This window comes from Cupressus sempervirens, chromosome 7, assembly GCF_028749045.1.
Source record: "Cupressus sempervirens isolate cs-2001-9-10 chromosome 7, ASM2874904v1, whole genome shotgun sequence".
Taxonomy (NCBI): Eukaryota; Viridiplantae; Streptophyta; class Pinopsida; order Cupressales; family Cupressaceae; genus Cupressus; species Cupressus sempervirens.
Genome location: NC_143124.1, coordinates 76,184,721 through 76,206,407, shown reverse-complemented (window position 1 = coordinate 76,206,407; position 21,687 = coordinate 76,184,721). Strand labels below are relative to the sequence as shown.

The 21,687-nt window shown below is 34.3% G+C and overlaps 1 pseudogene; it reads left to right on the top strand.

Moving 5' to 3' along the window:
- Positions 1-6,898, top strand: part of LOC149545584 (uncharacterized) — a 29,242-nt pseudogene extending 22,344 nt beyond the window's left edge.
- Positions 6,899-21,687: the final 14,789 nt, after the last annotated feature.

The following is a 21,687-nucleotide window of genomic DNA, read 5'->3' as shown; positions in this document are numbered from 1 at the left end:
GCATGATAGGTCCCTAGCAGTAGTGTAAGTAGCTACGCCTCCCAACCACGTGGAACCCATAGGTACACATGCGCCATGTTGATGGAGATAATGATCCAACCACAATCACACACAAAACAAACATCCATGGCTAACACACACTAGGTCGTATGATGATTGAATCCAAGAGATAGACAATGCATAACTACAAGTCCTAGTCAAAGATCTCAAGGGGCTACTAAGTAGGTGCTAACATCATGGTGAGTCACTTGGTATCCAAAATCCCAAGCTAGTCTAGCCACTACTCTCCCTAATGGAAGGCGCATATCCAGTTTGGCCGCTACACTCCCCAACGGAAGGTGCATATCCAATTTTAATTATGTTTAATTTATTACCACATAGTATTTTAATTTAGTTATCACTTATATAAAACTTCCTCTGCCAACAAGGAAATAGTCACCAAGCTGCGAGATAGATGCCCCTCCATATGCTACCCTACCCTACCCATGCTCATCCAAAGATAAGTTCCCGTAGGCACGTAGATTGTCAACCCAACCCCAATGATCATAATTCTAGAAGTACCTTGGAATACCAGGACTCACAAGTCGCTTAGAAAATGTATGTGCACTTACTCGTGTGTGGCACACCACCATCACGAATATCAAAGCACAAGGACTGGATGAGAAAACAATGCAGATAGTTAGCTGACTAAAAATAGAATCAAGATGACGGATGTGGCACACATCCCAAAGAAACATAAAAGTGCAACAGTGATCTGACTGACATCCAAATAGATCATCCAGGTCCACAACCCACATTGTGCCAAGAAAACCTAAGAAAATATGGTGGCACACAAAATGAGGTAAAAACCCCAAAAATTAGAAAATTTTGAAATTAAAACCCATTTGACCTTTGGTACAAAATGCTCAAAAATCCAATAATAAATGAGTTCAAACACTGTATGCAAAAACGGCCAACATAATAGCTAAAACCCCAAACCCCCATCTTGAAAATAGGGAAAACGTTCATACCCAACCAACCAAGTAGAACTAGCAAATAAAAATAGAGGGGAACACTAGTTCTTAGCCTTCTAACATAATGATACAAGAAATTGAAGCTGAAATAGAACAAAAGAAACAAAACGGAAAGGCCCTACCTGACAGCAAAAGGGGCAAATATTGAAGACAGCTAGATAAAACAAATACTCCACCCAATCTGCCGAAAGTGATGGCAAAGCAAGGTCTTCCCGAGCTAAATCCAACGAGACTGGTCTCGTGAAAATCCCACGCTTATAGCTCCTAGAATGAACAAAAAATGAATCCTTTAGAAAAGGATTTCCAAAATAGCTCTCTAATTTCTATTTCTGAAAAGTGAGAAGTAAAAAATAAAATCACTTTTCTAATACTTATTCACTCTTCGAGTGAATAGTTGATTAGGGCAAATAGCCAGCTGGAGTAGCTAGACTCTGAATCGAACCAAGCAAAAATAGGTTATTCTCCATAACAGGAATTCACCTAAGGCAAAGCTACCAGAAATTAAATCCAAAAAGATTAAGGACCCGAAAACCCAAAATCATAGAAAATCACATTACACTTTCGCGACAAATTGAACTTCTAAATGCACAAACACGTTGACTGGTCTAATCACATAATGCAGATGAGTTTGGATTTACTAACCACCGAAAGGTTTTAATTTAAACAATTAAATAAGGATACATCGACCATATAGGGATGACATTGGTAAAATATGAATAGCTAAATCACTAACTCCATGTGCCACTACCAGGGATATAAATCCTACACACTAAAACACACGATCAAGTGCAATTGCATATAATATAATAGCCAAAGCAATTAATGCATTAAATAACTAATTAATCCATTTACACCACTCACATTTGCATAAAGCTTAAAGAACAAGAACGAAGTAAATAATCATAGCATAAAATCCATCACATAACATAATCAAATATCCTCATAGATCTACAATCATCTCAAAATAGCATCAACATGCAAATATGATAAACTGAATAGCATAGTAGTATAGCATCTATGGTACTGAATCAAAGTATAACATTTGACCCCCAGATCATCTCTAAGTACATATAACAATAAGAGTATTAAGTATCTCTAGAATCAAAAATAGACAAGGTATAGACTACAAACACGAGAGGCACTATAGTATCGTTGGACCACAAGTGGATGTCTTCTGCAGTTCGTGTACAAACATGCATTGAACAATCGTCATCACATAGAAATTTCAACAAAAAAGTTCTCCCAACTGGTAATAAAATAAAGTGACCTTAATCAGGATTACAAAATACAATTGCCTTCCCATAAATGACAATAAAATGCATTGACTTCAGTTAGTTTACAGAATAGAATTGTAGAAGTTTGTAGCATAATCACAATCTATAAAACCCAGAATCGACTAACCTGCCAATCTAATCTAATTATTCTAGGCCATCACACATCAAATTACAACTTTGACAAAATTTTGAAAATGTCAGGTTAGATCTCTACATCTCCCGTTACATTTTCATAATTCAGCTATAAAGCCAATTACAAAATAATAGATTCCTCACAAAATAGGAAACTAAAAACCAAGTCTTCAATGTCTGACTATACACAAAAATAGAGTTAAAATCTATTCAGAAAATCCCCACATAGTGAACTAGTAGAAGTCAGTTTCAGATTAGATAATAGGTATGAATGTGACTGCGAGTCCAACGAATCTATTCTGCAATCCTGCAGATTTTCATTCAAAAGAAGACATTTTTCTTAGCAAGAATTTGGTTTACTATGAAAAAGATTTGAATTTGATTGAGTGAGAGGAAGTAGACACCTGTGATGGAAGAGATCATCCACAAGACAAGTCTCATGTGCTGATTTCAAAGCGTGGCAATCAGTTATCAAAATCACTGTAATGTGGCAATCAGTTCTAAAAATCACTGTAAATGTGGCAATTAGTTTCTGAAATAGCTGTGTAAATATGGCAATGTGTTCATTGAAATAACTCCTAACGTTAGATAGATGTCTTCGCCAAGGTTAGAGAGATGTCGATTGTGGGAGCAAGTGGGAAATTTAGACTGGCTGGAGAGTATGCCCCTGCCCAAACTCACTCATTCAATGGCAAATCTGGCAATGCAACTGTTCATTACAATGTCACCGTACTTCAGTGATGCTACAACATGGTTTTCCCTAATTTTTCTTCATCTTTATGTTTCAAATTGGAATAACTATTTTCAGATGGAAGTGGTGGTGCATTTTGTTTTGAGGTGAATAATGCAGCAGTTACAATGTGAGATCGCAGTGTATCCAATTGCAATACTCTGTAAATCTAAATTGAGAACATCTTTTTAAGTTTTAAGTGCACATTTACTTTTATTACTATTATTATTAGTTCCTGCCTTAATATAAAGCAGGAAACTAATTTTCCCGATTCCCATATTTCCTAATTTTTAGACTTAAACTAATAGACAAAAACTAAGCTTCAATGTTCTATTATTTAATAATTATTAATCTTAGCTTATTTTTCTTATTGGTTGTGACAAATTTGCTCAAGGTTTTTGCCATTTGATAAGGAAATTAAAAACAAAAAAATAGAAAAAATCTCATTGAAGGGAGCTGAGACAAATTTAATGCTTGGCAGCCAAATAGGGAAGAGATAGTGATGTAATAAATGCATATGAAGACATATAGAATTTGCAATCAATACTTCTATGGCAAGAGTCGATGGGTAGATCGAGGTCTAGAAATTTCATTGTGCAAAGCACTTTAGCATAGGGTAAAAGTCAATGATTCGAAGGTAAGAAGATATTCTACTTCTAAATATTTATTCTCTCCCTTTGGAATATTTCCAAGCTTCTGATTATTTCATTTTTAGTATCGTGTACAAAAGTTAGAACCATGGTTTTTTCCGATAAGTTTTTTTTTACATAACCTTTCGTGTATGGGATTGCATCTACATGTAAGAGGAATCCACATTTCCCTCATTCGTTATCATTGTTTAAACCCCATCCTTCTTCAAGCCTACCATAAACTTTGTACATAAATAGTATGTGTACCCCTAGAACCCATGAAAAATCTGTGTAAAGACACCATCAATTAGGCGCTAACAATAATGTGATCCTTGGAAGTTCTTCTTTCCTGCTCAAATGTCCTGCATGCTGCATTTTCCATTCTAGGTTATCATTTCAAATGATTTTTTGCAATGCCAAATTTTTTTTATAAAAATATAGACACAACATTAACTTCTTCTTACAAAAAATTAACAATGCTTATGGTTCAACACATACTTGAAAACACCTACACTGCTACAAGCGAAGCAGTAGGTAGGGACTCCTGCTCCTCTAGAGCCCTTGTTCTCTTAAAGTTTTTGTCTTGTTATAGAAAACTTTTTAAATAGTAGCATTGTTATGGCATGATAAGCATACAACTTGATTAATCTCACAATATCTTTCTAACAAGTCCTTTTAATCCTAAAATAAAAATTAGGTACATTTTCTTTTTCTCAGGCCAGTGGGTAAAGAATTTGAGCATTTTATTTTTGAATTTTATGATAAATATTACTTCTTGGATTTACCATTTTTTTCCTAAATGTGTGTGATTATGGTAGATAGCGTGGCTCTCTACCTCAGAGCTGGTTGGATTAGCAACTACAGTTAAAAAAAAAAATAGTTGGTCAAATGCATGAACTTGGATTGTCTCTTGGTACCAATTTTATTTTTAAGAGCGTTATTTTAGCTACATTTAGCTCTAGCATGTTTGCTAACATAATTCTTGATAATATTTATAATTATAAATTTTCTATTGACTGAGTTCAAATTTATTAATTTTTTCTTATAGGAAAGAATGGAAATTCTATTAAAATAGAGATAAATAATGCAAAAATTTAGGATATGTGTGTTTTTGCTACATCTAGATTGTCTAAGATGCGAAAGAGTAAGGACCAAGATCCATGGATGGTTCTATAGATCTACTCATACCAGAGACATCTCTACATGATTGTTTGGGGTTATACATATTCAGGATACTCATTGTTTGGAGATTTTATCATCAAGACTAAAAGAAATCATAGATTGTAATCATACTCTGAATTCTGATTTTCTAATCTAATATTGAGTAATTTGTCTATTTTTCTCTACTAATCAATCTTTAACTATACATTTCAAACAAAATCCTACAGGGAAGAAGATCATCTAGAATAGTTAATGATTTGATTAAGAAAATTCCAAACGAATTATTTCAAACTTCTATTGCCCAATTATACCAAGCTTTCTTCATGCTATGGAGGAACAATATAATAAATGTAGAATGTAAAGCATAGAGATTATACCTAATTTATGTATCTCAAAATACTAGTGTATTTCCAACTTATTTCAAGTGTTTTTTTTTTGTTATATTATCTAGAAATGGTCCTATCTTTGGAGGACCAGGCTTTGATGCTCAATAGCAGAAGCCATTTGGATCCAGGTAAGCCATCAATAATTTAATGTGTTTGATTTGGAGGCTTCAAATAATGTATTTGGTAGAATCATCTGTGTTTCTCATGTAGGCCTACTATGAGTGGTGGAGGCCACACAGGAGGACAGGGTGCACCTAGAAACTGTTGGCCAATGGGTGTAACAAATATGAGAATATCATCCCCACATGTTGGATAACATCCATATGGAAGGTTGTCAACTCCTAATGGAAGATCATTACTTGTAGGAGGACATTCACCATTGGTAAGGCCATTCGAGTATTACTTTGTTGATTATATTATTTATATATATTATAAACATTTGGGTGTTTCTAGTAATCTTTTTAAGAAGAGTTGTGTCATTATTTAATATAGACACCAAGTGTGATGTATAGGTTGGATCTATCGGTGGCCCCCAGATTTTAGTAAATGGCCCTATTGAAGGGCCTCTTCATGTGTCTGCTCTAGTAGGAGGCTCTATAAGGGTGACTACCCCTTATCTGCAGTAGGTACTTTTTTTAGATTTTTCTTTTTCTTTTTCGTATCGACGAGTCAGTATGATACATTTTAATTTGATAAGTTCTGACAAGGATTTACATTTTTTGGTTGCTTGTAGAAATGATTGGTTACAATTTCTATTATTTATCAGGGCTATAATTTATCTTCTTTGCAGGGCTATAATTTATCTTCTTTGCAACATCAGACTCAAGTTCAAGGTTGGTTACCACCAGTACAAAAAAACACACCAAATAGAGCAATAGTTGTAGCTGCCACTCCAAAATCAACATCAATCTACGCAATATCATTCATAGTTGCAAAAATTGCAGTGATTATTGAATTTGCAACAATATGGTCAGCATGCGCAATCCTCTCAACTACATAGCCAACAACCAACACAATCTCAATTACAAATGCAGGCCCAACCATATTTACAAAAATATCATCAACAGGTGCAATAACACTCACAATCACATGCCCAATAACCCACACAATTTCCTTCACAATTGCAGGCCAATAGTCTTTGCAATAATATGGTCAATAGTTGCAATCTTCACAGCAACATGTTCAACAAACCCCATTTGACCATGCACCAGATTCATAACAACCATCTAAATATGGGCAATTTCATGTTTCTTAGCCTCTAATCTAGCAAAATATTGCTTCCTCTCTTTAGCAGATTCCTCCCCAAGCTTAGTAACTATCACAATAGTAGTCAGTGCAGCAACTATCACAACAATAGCTCTCTAGTTAGCTATTACAATTATAGGTGTCTACTATGTAGAACAATGTTCAACCCCAACAGCACCTTTTTTTTCAATAGTAGATCCAGTCACCTCTAGTACCAGCACCTTTAGTGTAGGCCTCAACTCAATCCTAGCAACAACCACTCTTGATGCACCCTCAGCAAAAGCAAGTGCAGATAAACATTGTTAATAAATGTAATGAATCAAACTAGTTGAGTGAATGTGAAATATCTTAAGAATACTTATTCTTGATTTTCATTTTTCAGGGTTATTATCAAGTGGCTCCAAAACAATAAGCTAGATTGCAACAAGTCAATAACACATCTATGGCTTAGTTGTTGATTCATTTAGGACTGTTAATGTGGTATGATATTAACATCTTTATATGTTGTTGATAAAGCCATGGAAATTCTTAGCATAGTTGCAAGGAATTGTGACAACTAGCTCCACCAGTGCACTTTCTGTGTCTACAGAAACCAAGGCTACTGCAGTTCTCGCACCAGTTAGTGCCCCTAGTTCTACACCACTGACTTGTGTCTAGATAGGACATACTTCTTCAGAGGGATACAAGTATTATTATAATAGTGTGTCAAGAAAAAGTAAGGTTTTAAGAAAAATTCTTTTATTTAATCTTATTAGCTTCACTTGAAACTTTGTGATTAATGTTGGACATTCAAATTATGCAACTTTCTCATTAGAGGCCACTCTTTTTAGTTAAAATGCTATCATTTAAAAAAATGATACAATTTCTTATGGTTGCAAATTTATGTTATCTTGCAACTAGTAGTCATGCTGAAAAAATTTGAGCAACAAAAGAAACCACCACATCCTCAGCCAAAACTACACTAGCCTCATCAACAATAAAAGCCTCAAATGTTGCAACCCCAACAACATCAACAGCTTCAGATGTAGCAGTCCAATGCACAACAACAACCACAACTTTTGCAGACCTAGCAACAACATTAGCCTCAACTACTACAACCTCAGTAACTTGTTCAACCTTAATTATCAACTGTTAGTTTCCTTTTATATGATGTTCCATTTGGACCATAGTAGTAAAATATAACAGTAATTTGTTACTTAAAATTTTGATATGAATTTTTACTCAGACCTTTGTGTTAACCAACAAAATATAGAAACTAAGTTTTCAATAATGTATAAAAAGCCCTTTAGCCTCTTTGACATAGAATCTTACAAGCTGTCACCTCTAAAGAATGTGGGTGGAATTAGTTGTCCAATTTTTAAAGATAATTTATTTTAACAATATAAATATACTTCATGCCTATGGAACACTTTGCATGCTTATTTGTACTAGTTGATGTGGCTTCCAGGAAAATTTTGAATTTTTCTATATAAGTAATTATTATTTTAGTGTTTCACATATATTTTCACTTACTTCCTTTTGGCTACTATTAGTCCTGAAAATAAACTCTTTTGTGCCTTATCTATGTGCAATGTCATGTGGGCTTAGCAGTCACCATTTTATTTTGAAATGAAAAATACTTTATAATCAATTTTTTTCATCTATTCTTGCCTTAAAAAATAAGCATTTATTTTGTGTCACTGCATGGTCAAAGGGTGGATGCAGAATCTACAGTTGCAACTACATGTTTGATGCATTACCTTGGTGGATTTACTGTTGGAAATATTCAAGACTATGCTAAGTTACTAAGAGGGGAGGGGTGAATCAGTAACCTCAAAAACTTTACTAAATTTAGATCTTGATTGCAATAATCCAATTACCATTTAATTCATTAAATCAAATCTAACTGCATGCATTCATGAGAAACTGAAAACATAAAAAATCCATAACACTTGAACACAATAGTTTGGTGACCCAGAAACCTTCCAAATAGAAAGTAAAACTGGGGTCGAGATGATACCCACAAGACTTCAATACTACAGCATAAAGTTGGCCTATTAAGGCTTTACAATGATCACTTCAAATGATCTACACCGTTGGGAGAAAATTAGGATTGATAGGTCCACCTTGTTAGAGGCTTTACAAACAAACAATTAAGTATGCACTCGGTAAAGAGATTTGAGAAAAGACTGTTAAGTCTACCCTGTTAAAGGATTTGAACTAATTCACCTATTAGAATGAAACAATATATCTCTAACTTACAACTAATTTACTGATAAAAATTCCTTGAAAAATTGATCACCTTTTGTGATGGATATGTCTCTGCTGCTCCTTTACTGATATGGCCTTTCAATACACTTTGTCTGCTATTGATTCACATTCACATGCTTCCATTTTACATTCATTGTCACCCTTGGATATGATACAATTCATTACATATATATCAATCCAATTTACATAATTACAAATTCGGCCATCATATAAGTTAAAACCAATATTACAAAGTCAGCCCATATGAAGACACTCAGGTTTTGAAAAATAGACTTGGTGAAGTTCTAATACATGGTGTCCACTATCATTACTCGGCCTCATCATGCACTCAGTAGAAGTAGAAGTTTAGTCCATACTAATAATCTTAAAGTAGTCTCGAACTCGATCTGCACTAGTGACTCGGTAGATACTGTGCTACTTGTCATAAACTAAATCACTTGGTTACCATGATTGCACTCAGTAAACACTAATCTCCATATAGCTTGGTCAACACTAACTTCACTTTACATAAACTGATAGCTCGATAGAAACTGCAAAGCTTGATAACCAATGGAGTGCTTAGGTTGAACTGTTACACTTCACACTAACTAAATTCTACTTGATAACCACTCGAATTAGTCTAGAAGACTCAGTAGCAACTGTAGAGCTCGGTGGCCACTAAATTACATGAAAAACACTGTATAATGTTCAATGAGCTCAGTCATACAAAATATGGATAAGTGTTGTCACTAATAACAAACTTGACTTGATATGTCAACAATCTCCCCCTTTGGCATTAGTGCCAAAAACACTTATCAGCCAAAATTTATATACATCACAATGTGATACTAACTCAATATGGTATACTAATTTTGAGAATTTTCAAAAATTTTCTTTGTAAGTATATACAGTATACTATATCTACAAATTTTTTGTTATATATGCTTTCTCTCATTGCATGATTCTCCCCCATACAATATACATAGTCTCTCACTATACATTGTCTCTCCCCCTTTTTGACAATAATGCAAAAGATTTATTCAAAACTTGTTTACATGGAGACACCAAAATAAGAAAGAAACTAAAAATGTACCTTAAGAATAAGTGTTAGAGTTTTATCCTAGTTTTCTTGCAAAATCTTGCACGAATGTAGAGCAACTTGCACTTTTGCAGATAGTTGTATCATGTGATCTACAATAGAGAAGTTGTTGTCATGGATCAATGTTTTTGAATAAAAAATATTCTTTTGTATTGTATCCATGATGGGAAGGATCATATTTTGAATATCTATTAGTGTAGACCAGATCCTTGCTTCTTCTCTCAACAACTCTAGCTGCATGTCTGACAAGAATATGATTTTCATATGATGTATAGAGCTTGATCTTGAGCCAAGTTGCAATTGTTGTGCACTATCCTTCAGATTTGCATCAATCTTGGTTGGTTTTCTCTTTATCTCCTTTGTAAACTCGGTAACATCACAGTAATTTTCAAAAAGTGATGTTACATTTGTGCAAGAGGTTTCAAGATTGGTTAGAATTGAGGAAAGCTCCACTTACTGGATAGCTATTTGTTGAGCAATGTGCTCAAGCACTTTATGATCAAATTTCTTTTCTGCTTTCTCAATCAATTTATCTTGACCACTAGAGTTCTCATTAAACTTTTGGACTGCCTCTTCTAACTGTAACAAAATGTGTTGAGAAGCATCAACATCAATACCTATTGCCCCAGTCAAAATATTTTTGGCATCATCTATGATTTTGTATTCTCTGTCTCTTTCCTCTCTTAATTTCTTCTGCTTTTCCTTCTTTTGGAGGATTTCACCAACTATATGCATTTGATCCACATTGATATTATCAAAATCCAATTTGGGAATTTCAATCTCCTCATCTAGGTCCATATCCTCTTCTATCTCCTTACCTCTACTTAGAAATATTGCACTCAGTTGAGCCTTAGGTTCAACTCTCTTTGTACTTAATGCCTTTGAATCTAGTATGGAAAAAATAGTAGAGATAGCAAGACTAGCAGTGAAAATTGATATAGTACCAATAGATGGAATACTAACTAGTATGCTTACTGAATCCAAAATTAAAGTACTTACAGAAGTATCCAAAAGTGTAGTAGCCAAAATTTTAGAACTTACTACAGAAGAGCACAAAATTGTAGAACATACTGTATCCATTGATGATGACTGCAACTTAGAAGCTAAAGAAGAGGGAGGTTGTAGCTCAGTAGATGAAGTGGAAGTCACTTCTTTTAATGATGTGCTGAGCTATGAAGGAGTGAAGAGAAATTGGACATTTGAAGTACATGTAGTTGTCACAATCAAACTTCCCAAAGCTATCTCTGAGCTTGATGTGGCTGTTGGTTTGCTTAGAGAGTGAGGAAGTGAGGCAATGACTGTGGCTGCTATCTTCATAGGGTCAGTCTCCTCATCACCTTCTTTATCTTCCTTAGTAGCTTCTTCCTCTTTATCTTCTTCAACTTCCTCATTGACAAAATGTGTGGCTTCTTCAAAGATTTCTTCATCATCATCATTTACAATAACAAGGAAGTCACTTGGATTATGCAAGTGATAGACATTCTTCCAAGTTTCAGCGACACTCTTGACAATATGTTCAATGTCTTTGACTAGAACCAAACATGTATTAAACCTAAGAGTCATTTTACCTTCATTTTTCTTCAAAGACTCTTTTACCTCAGCATCTGTTATGCTAGGTAGCAACTGCCTCAAGGTTTGTGCATAAATGTCTTTGACTGTTTGAGTAGAAAAGTCCCATCTTGGCTTCAACTTCTCTAATAATTTATTGGAAATTTGATAAGCAATCTAGTCTAGTGAATACTTCCATTTGCCCATTTTGGACATCACCAATTCTTCAACCTGTTTATGCTCTGCTTCTGTCCTTGTTTCATACTTCAAAGATTTGAAATTCTGTATTCTTGCACCTTCTTCCATTTGTTTCATTTTTTCTTGAAAAGTAAGTGGAGGTTTGCTAAGCACAACATCATTTCCTTTCTTCCTAGATCTCCTTGTGAAGACTATAGTGGATGGCTTAGGTGGCTTGGTGATGATCACCTTGCCTTCTTCTTCACTGGTTCTTCTTCCTTTTTAGATTCCTCTTCATCCTCTACCTCTTCATCTACATCTTCTCCTTTTCCCTTGGTTAACATTAGAGGTATGTTTGATTTTAGTTTTTCTATCCTCCTCTTACCTTCCTTAACTGCTTGTGGAAGCTTTATCTCCAACTCTATCCTTGCCTTGGCCTCATCATATGTGCCAAAGTGTGATGCCTTTGGAAAAATGGGTTCATTAATCAAGGCTTCAATTATGTCCTTTTCTTCGTCAATATTCACCTCATAGGGAAGAGGTTTTACCCATACAAATCTAGGTTTCACTACCTGAATGTAGACTTTGTTGCAGTCTACCATGAAAAACACATGATATTTATAACCTTCTACTAGCTTCTTAGGTATTCTAAATCTATTATTCATTTTCTCCTTGAAGACATCAAAATAGTTATCCATTATGCTAACAAAATTCTCTCTCGTTTCAGAAACATATTCATTAATCTGATATAACACTAGCACATCTTTTCTCCATACTATTGTGCCTTTTAAAGGGAAAAAAATTTGAACATAGGAAAATAAGCATGTCAACAAAGAACCAAATTTGCAAGGGTTATTCTTGGAGGTTCTAATACTTTCCATATTCTTGTTGAATTGCTTCAACAACAAATCCGCAAGATCATATGACAAGTTGTTCTTCACAACCTTTTATGCCAAGTTAATAGCTTCACATGACACACTATTTAGATAGCTAAAACTATAAATCTTGTGATCTATCACATGTATGCTGAATTTTAGTTCTACATCAGTTACACTACTAATTTTCATGCCTTTGTCCTCCCACTTGACTAGGGTTTTCTTTTCCAACTCCACCCAACTTAGGGTTTTGGTGGTTTTAGCTTTGGTGAGCATGGGGAGGCCAGTAATGTGATGAATCATTTTCTTGGTAATCAAAACTAGTTGCTCAAGCCATAACTGATTGTTGTGAACTTGACTTTGGATGTATCTAATCCATTTGATTTGGAAGCTATGGGGCAGATGAGGAATCTGGGTTAAACCCTTGTCTTCCAAATGTCTATTTTCAGGCTTGAGAATCTCATTCACGCATAGTTCACCTAGGGTTTCATCAATTTCTAGAGTTCTAATTTCCTAAATTGCACACTTAAAATGAGTTTAAATGTCATTTATGAGAAGTACCCTTGGAGGAATCTATGCTTGTGCTCCATTTAGGTCAAGGGATTCAACAATCACAAGCACAAGTTTGAAATCAAGTGCATTCCATTCTACTCCTTGGACCAAAATCCCAAGCCCTTTCCTCACCTTACTACTGCTGCTTGATGATGCCATGGCTACTTGGTAAGTTGTGAAAACTTTGAAGAACTTAGCTACAAATTCTGCTTGAAATCTCTTTGTCATTCTACAATTCACTTCTTCACAATAATACTTAGAATTCCTGATGAAAATGAATTCAATTTCCTACCTTTTGTTAAAACTTTTCCATTAATGCTCAGTACAAAGGTAGATGAGTTATCATAATTCTTTATAGACTATCATCCACTATTTGTCTTTGATCACTTGATGAAGTCTTCATGACTCACTATCCACATAAATTTTTATTACTTTCGACTTTGCTCAATAACCAAAAGAAATTAAGTCACTCCTAACCTAGCTCGATAGAGTCCATGACCTGCCCATACTCAGTAGAGAAGGTAACTCGGTGATAACTAATACTGATCTCTCTTGATGATCCTTTTGTATCTTGAGTACTGATTTGGATCTTTGTCACCTTTCAATTGAAACTATTTTGGATGTGATCATGATAATGCAATTCCAGTTCTTCCTTAAGAACTTAGATGGAAATGGTGGAGTCACCCATTTCTTGAGTGATATGACCATCATTACCTAAACTAGTTTCCTCAATAGATTTAGGAATCTTTTGCTATCTCATCTGCTTTCTGATGTTATCTACTTTTTATTTCTTTTCATCCCCAACTCTACTTGTATTCATGCAATTCTTGGCTAGATGACCAAGTTCAGTATAAGTGAAACATCTTATGGTATTATCTCTCTTCCTTGTATGATGTTTAACACAGTTCATGCCAATGTGTCCATATTCTCCATAGTAATGACATCTACACCAAGTGTTGTAGTCCCAATCAAATATTTCTTTCACAATCTACTCTGCTAGATTAAATGACTTAGCTCTACAATTCGATGTCTTGTGACCTTGTTTCTTTCATTTGTGATACTTACCCTCAAATTTTGGTTTCTCTTTGCATTCATTAGCCCTATGACCATGCTGATTGCAATTGTAGCATTTTCCATTAAATTTTTCTTTACCATTACTCCAACATTTGTTTGATGTATGACCTATCTTACCACAATAATTGCAAGTAGATCTTTGATTCCTTTGAGCACATTATTCGAAGGATTTACCTTCTTCTTTGTATCAAATTCCAGCTTTACCCTTTTGTCTATAGAGATTCTGCTCATTCAGTTGATTCATGTCTGCCTGGGATTTCATCATTCTTCCATTGATTTTCTTTTCAATGTTTAGGTCATTTTTCAATCTTTTACTGCTTTTCTTTTCAGATCTCAACTCATTTCTTATTCTTTCATTGATCTATCTTTGGCTCATGATTTCCTCATTTTCATTGGAGATTTGATCCATAAGATTTGCATGTTGAAGAGATTGGTTCAAGATTTCACTGTTTCTTCCATCCATTTCTTCTTTCATCTTGTTCCTCTGTTCCAAGATTTCACATAGCCTTACTAACTGAATTTCTTGTTCTCTTTCAAGTTTTCCTACTTCTTGCAGGGAACCATTCTTCTCTAAGAGTTCTTTGATTGCATCATTTGCTTCATCTGTACTATTTGAAGGGAAAAAATCTTCAATTATTTATTCACTGTACTGATGATCATTCATTTGATTTGCAAGTTCCTTCCTTCTTTTGAGGGATTGGAAAAGTTGCTCCTTAGCTTTCTTGAGTTGTGCAATGGCCATTTCTAGATCCAACTTTTCATTGTCAATTGTCTTATCAAGTCTGAATATCTCCATATCCTTGATCTTTGCTCAAGCTGTCAAATTTTATCCTAAGAACCACAATGCTCTGATACCAATTGTTGGAAATATTCAAGACTATGCTAAGTTACTAAGAGGGGAGGGGTGAATCAATAACCTCAAAAAAATTACTAAATTTTGATTTTGATTACAATAATCCAATTACCATTTAATTCATTAAATCAAATCTAACTATATGTATGAGAAACTGAAAACATAAAACATTCATAACACTTGAACACAATAATTTGGTGACCCAGAAACCTTCTAAATAGAAAGTAAAACTGGGGTGGGGATGATACCCACAAGACTTCAATACTGCAGCATAAAGTTGGCCTGTTAAGGCTTTACAATAATCACTTTTGATGATCTTCCTTGTTAGGAGGAAATTAATACGGATATGTCCACCTTGTTAGAGGTTTTAAAAACACATAATTAAGTATGCACTCAGAAAAGAGATTTGAGAAAAGATTGTTAAGTCTACCATGTTAAAGGATTTGAACTTATTCACCTGTTAGAATTAAACATTAGATCTCTGACATAAAATTGATTTGTCAATAGAGATTCCTTGAAAAATTGAGCACCTTTTGTGATGGAACCTTTTGTGATGGATATGTCTCTGCTGCTCCTTTACAAATATGGCCTTTCAATACACTTTGTCTGCTGCTAATTCACATTGACATGTTTCTATTTTACATTCATTGTAACCCTTGGATATGATACAATTCATTATATATATATCAATCCAATTGACATAATTACAAAGTTGGCCATCATATAAGTTAACACCAATATTACAATGTCAACCCATATGAAGACACTTAGGTTCTAAAGATCGACTTGGTGAAGTTCTGATACACAATGTCCACTTTCATCACTCGGCATCATCATGCACTCAGTAGAAGTAGAAGCTCGGTCCATACTAATCATCTCAAAGTAGTCTCAAACTCAGTCTACACTGGTGACTCTGTAGATACTGTGCTACTTATCATAAACTAAATCACTTGGTTAGCATGATTGCACTCAGTAAATGATAATCTCCATATAGCTCGGTCAAGACTAACTTTGCTTTACATGAACTACTAGCTCGGTAGAAATTGCAAAGCTTAGTAACCAATGGAGTGCTTGGGTTGAACTATTACACTTCACACTAACTGAATTCTGCTTGGTAACCACTAGAATGCTTGGTGGCCACTAGAATTAGTCTAGAAGACTTGGTAGCAACTGCAAAGCTTGGTGGCCTCTAAATTACATGGAAAACACTATAGAATGTTCAATGAACTTGGTAGCCATACAAAATCTGAATAAGTATTGTCACTAATAACAAACTTGACTTGATATGTCAATAGTTACATCAAAATTTAAGGCAATACTTAAAATTATAAGTGGAAGAGCAATGCTTGTACCTAAATACAAGTACTTGACTATGTAGATATTGCAAGCTAAACGATCTGAGAAAGACATAGATTCTAATGTACTCCTTGCAATACTTGATGTAATGAAAGATAGGATTGAAAACAACTTCAAGTTATCTAGCTCTAGAACTCCTAATGCTATGCATAACCTATTATAACTAAATATACTACTAAATGTACTCATACAATCTATACACATTTTATGATTATTCTTCAAAGGGTATTAGCTCAATGGAAGAGCACTTTCTTTTAAAGTAGGAGGTTGGTGGTTCGATTCCATCATGCCCTATTATAACTAAATATACTACTAAATATGCTAACTATGTGACCAAATAGATCACTACATATAAAACTAAATATATGACTAAATCAACTTTCAAATTTATGACTAAATATGTCATTAAATATACTACTAATTATATGACTAAATGTGTGACTAAATCAATAATAAAAAATAGTGACTTAAATCAGTCAAGTGACTAATAGTAGTTAATATCTAGTCATTTATAATACTACTAAATATACTACTAAGCGATTTTAGTCATTGATTTTGATCTGTGACTAAAATATACTACTAAAAATCAGTCGAGTGAGTAATAGTAGTTAATATCCAGTCATTTATAACACTACTAAATATACTACTAAGCGATTTTAGTCACTGATTTTGATATGTGACTATTTAGTCACATATCAAAATCAGTGACTAAAATCGCTTAGTAGTATATTTAGTAGTGTTATAAATGACTGGATATTAACTACTATTAGTCACTTGACTGATTTTAGTCACATATATACAATTTTTAGTGGTTTTTTTAGTTAGATATTGTTGTTTTTGTACTAGTGTGAAGTTTTCTTTGAGACTAACAATGACTTGTAGAATGATGTGCTAACTGTTGATCGAAGAGGAGAATAGAGATTTGAACCAAGAGAAGAGATAAGAGTTAAGATATCAACTCTTACCCCTAACATGAATCTGACAAGGAATCACCCTCCTGAGAAGATAATTGGAAGAAAAGACAAAGGTGTGATGACAAGGAACAAAGTAAATGAGGAGATATGTTTGATATCTCAAGTTGAACCTAAGAGCGCAGATGAAGAAGTTAAAGATGATCATTGGATTCAAGAAATGAAGGAAGAATTGGACTAGATAGTGAAGAATGATACATGGGATTTAGCTCCTAGACCTAAAGACAAGAATGTGATAGGAACCAAATGGGCATTCAAAAACAAGATGAATGAGCAAGGCAAAGTTGTGAGGAACAAGGCTAGACTTGTATGCAAGGGATATTTATAGCAATAAGGCATAGACTATGAAGAGACATATGCACGTTTAGATAAAATCGAAGTAGTAAGGATGTTCCTAGCTTATGAAGTGAATAAGAAGTTCAAAGTTTATTAGATGGATGTTAAATTAGCCTTTCTAAATAGAGAACTTGAAGAAGAGGTATATATTGAGCAGCCTAAAGGTTTTCCTTTATTGGAAGATAAAGACATGGTATGTAGATTAAAGAAAGCTTTATATGGTCTGAAGCAAGCACCTAGAACCTAGTATGCAAGGTTGGATAGTTACTTAGGAAAACTTGGATTTGCTAAAGGTACGAGAGATAATAACTTGTGTTTGAAGGAAGTTGAAAATGGTTTGCTCATTATTGTAATATTTTTTGATCACATCATTTTTGGAGGTAATGATGAAGCAAGTGATAAGTTTGTTGAAGAAATGAAGAATGAATTTGAAATGGGCATGATAGGAGAAATGAAGTTTTTCCTAGGATTACAGATTGTGCAGAATAGTGATGGTATTTTCATTTCACAAGCTAATTACTTGAAAGACCTGCTAAAAATATTTGTATTGGAAAGTTGTAAACTAGTTGGTACACCTATGATAAATGGTCACAAGTTATCCAACAAAGATGAGACACTTGCAATAGAGAAAAAAAAGTATAGATCGATGATTGGAGGTTTGTAGTATCTGACTCACACCACACCAGATATAGAAAATGTTGTTGGGATTTTAGCTAGATTTCAAGCTGATCCTAAGGAATATCATTTTGCAGTAGTGAAGACAATATTCAGATATTTGAAAGGGACATCTTATTATGGAATTTGGTATAAAAAATTGAGTTATTTCACTCTATGTGCATATACTGATGCGGATTGGGTAGGTAGTATAGATAATAGAAAGAGCACTAGTGGTGGAGCATTCTTTCTTGGAAGAAGATTGGTTTCTTGGTTAAGAAAGAAGCAAGATTGTATTTTGTAGAGTACCACTAAGGAAAAGTATGTTGTAGCAACAATTAATTGTACTCAAGTTATGTGGGTGAAGCAAATTTTGAAGGATATCAAAATTGAGTTTGAAGAACCTATTATTTACTGTGATAACATAAGTACAATGAGTATGTCTAAGAATCTTGTATTGCATTCTAAGACTAATCATATATCCTATAAGTATCATGTGTTGAGAGAGAAAGCAGAAGAAAAGGAGATCAAATTGGAGTATGTGAGTACTAAAGATCAGATTGTAGATATCTTTATGAAGCCTTTTCCTAAACATACTTTTGAGTACTTAAGAGGTATGCTTGGGGTTATGCCCTTGCCTACTTTTGAGTATATGGTGCATAGAGTGCATCAGTCTAGTGGTACAAAGCACTATTATTAGCCTAGACTGAATGTTGATGCTTCCTATATGGGGGAGTATCTATGATGATCTGAGTCCCTAAGGACTCTTGGTATTTGGTATTGAATAGTGTCTTTGCACACTCAAGCTAGTTGATGAACTAGTGCAACATATTAGCAATTGACATTTAACAATTGGTATGTTGTGACATTGAGATTGAGGTCTTTGACATTGATATTAATGGGGGAGAATATGCATGAAAAATACATCTCCTAAGTATGGAGGAGAGATGTCTCTATAGAGAGATTTAGAAAGATTCGTGAAAGGAAGCATGAATATACACCTGATGTATTGTGAATTGTTTAGTGTGAAGTAAAAAATTGATGTCTAAGAAGAAGGAGTATGCACTTGTGTGCATCTGTTGTGTGTGAGATTCTTTTTTAGGGTGTGGACAATTGATGTTGGTCAGCAATAACATCATAACACTATTTGGTATTCTTGGAACTTAGATATTTTTCCATCTATGTTGCCATCAATGCAAAAGGGGGAGGTTATTTGCATGAATGTTGATGATACTACTTTGGGGAGTATTCTAAGCATTGGAGAGTATTGACATGTTGCGTTCATGATTGTGTTTGTCATTGATCTCAACATAGCACAATTTCTGTAAAGATTGGCTAAGTAATAAACATAGATCATGATGGTACAAACAATGGTTCGATTGTCTAGTGATGCACAATTATGGACATGTTCAACATAGTGTCTTGATGACGTGGTCAAGTGCGTAGAGTCTATGTCGAAGACATACGAAATATGTACCTGATTTATAAAGAGCAGTTTGGAGACATAGTATTGGGAAATAAGTTCTTGATGTTTGTTGGCTATCTTACATCTGAGATGTAATGAATAGATGCACAATCAAGGAATGATAGAGGATAGTTAGCTGATGATAGTAGCAAGTGCGCAAGCCCTAGTATCACACATGTAAATTTTTGTATTGACTGCGAGCTGACAATGCTATTGTAATTGTAATTAATTAATTATCTTATTATAATTAATTGGGAAAGCTCAAGGCTAGCTCAAGGAATTATTATGAGGATATGGTATAAAGGAAAGATGTTTTCCTAAATTGTAATGTGTATTTCAAGTATTATGATTGTTGTTGAAGTGTGAAGTGCGAAAAGGAGCAGATTACTTACTAAATGTGTGTAAGTGATCCAAGGGATTATTGGATGCATGATTTGTGATTTGGTTACAAGATTAGAAGGAGCAGAGGTCTGGTTGACAAGATAGAGGAAGAGGAAGGAACAAAACAGTACCATTCTATTATTCTGCAAGGAATAATATAGAGATCATTTGAACTATGGGTTAATTGGTCTTGTCCTTCAAGCTATTTGGGTAGTGGGTCCAACTATCTTACATAACTCCTAACAGGGTTGGCACAACTCCTAATAGGGTTGGAATCTCCTAATAGGGATTCAAAGTTTCCTAACAAGGACTCATATGTATTGAATGTATTCATAGACTCCTAACAGGGTCCATCCTCTAACAAGGAATATTTATATTAGTGCATCATCTTGTGGGTACCATCCCCACTGGGGTTTTTCCTCCGATCAAGGGTTTCCTTAGTTAACATATCTAGTGTTATTTTGTATGAGTATCTTGTTGTGGTTTCAGTTTATATTACTCATATGGTTAAGTTTTTTTAAGGTTGATAATTGTGATATTAGTTGGATAACTGATTCACCACCCCACTCTTAGTTATATCAGTGGACTATATATTCTAACAATGATATTGGCACAACTTGAGTTTTCATATAATAATTTTGTGAATTGGAGTATAGAAAAAACACCTTTAGAGATTGTTACTAGAATGCAACCTAGAGGAGTATTAGATTTGAGAGATGTTGCTGGTGAAGAGAAGAGAAGTGTTGAAGGGAAGGAATTTTCAAGTTTTATGAAGTCTTTGCATGAGGAAGTGAAGTTGAAGTTGGAACAAAGTAATCAAAAGTATAAGGAGAATGCTGATAAGTCTAGAAGACATCATGTTTTTGAAGTTGGTGATGAGGTGATGGTTCATTTAAAGAAAAGAATTTTTCCTTTTGGAACATATAGTAACCTGAAAATGAAGAAGTTTGGACCTTGTAGAGTTTTGAGAAAGTTTGATAGTTGTAATCCTTATGAAGTTAAGTTATGTGATGAAATGGATATATCTCCTATATTCAATGTTGTTGATTTGGATAAGTATCATGAATCAGATGATTATCCCAAGAAGCATATTAAAGAGGTTCAACAAATACTGGATTAGAGAGTTGGTAAAAGCACAAGAGGAAAAGATTATTATGAATATTTGGTGAAGTGGAAGAATAGACCAGTTGAAGATGCTACATAGATTTCTCAATCTGAGTTGGATTTAGGTCATGTTGTGACATCTCAATGATTTAGGAGAATCATTTCTTTTAACCTCGGTTGTCTAATGCAAGAGCATCCTAGGTTGCCTTGTAATCTTGATCATTTTTCTCATTTTGGTAGTTATCACTGAGTTTATAGTGTTAACCATGTTTGCAGTGTTAATCGAGTTTGTAGTGTTAACTGAGTTTGCAGTGTTAACCAAGTTTACAGTGTTAATCGAGTTTGCAATGTTAACCAAGTTTGCAGTGTTAAGTGAGTTCTAGTGTTGACTGAGTGCTCCTTCATGTGTTGAGTGAACATGATATTTGCTAATGCTCAATTCC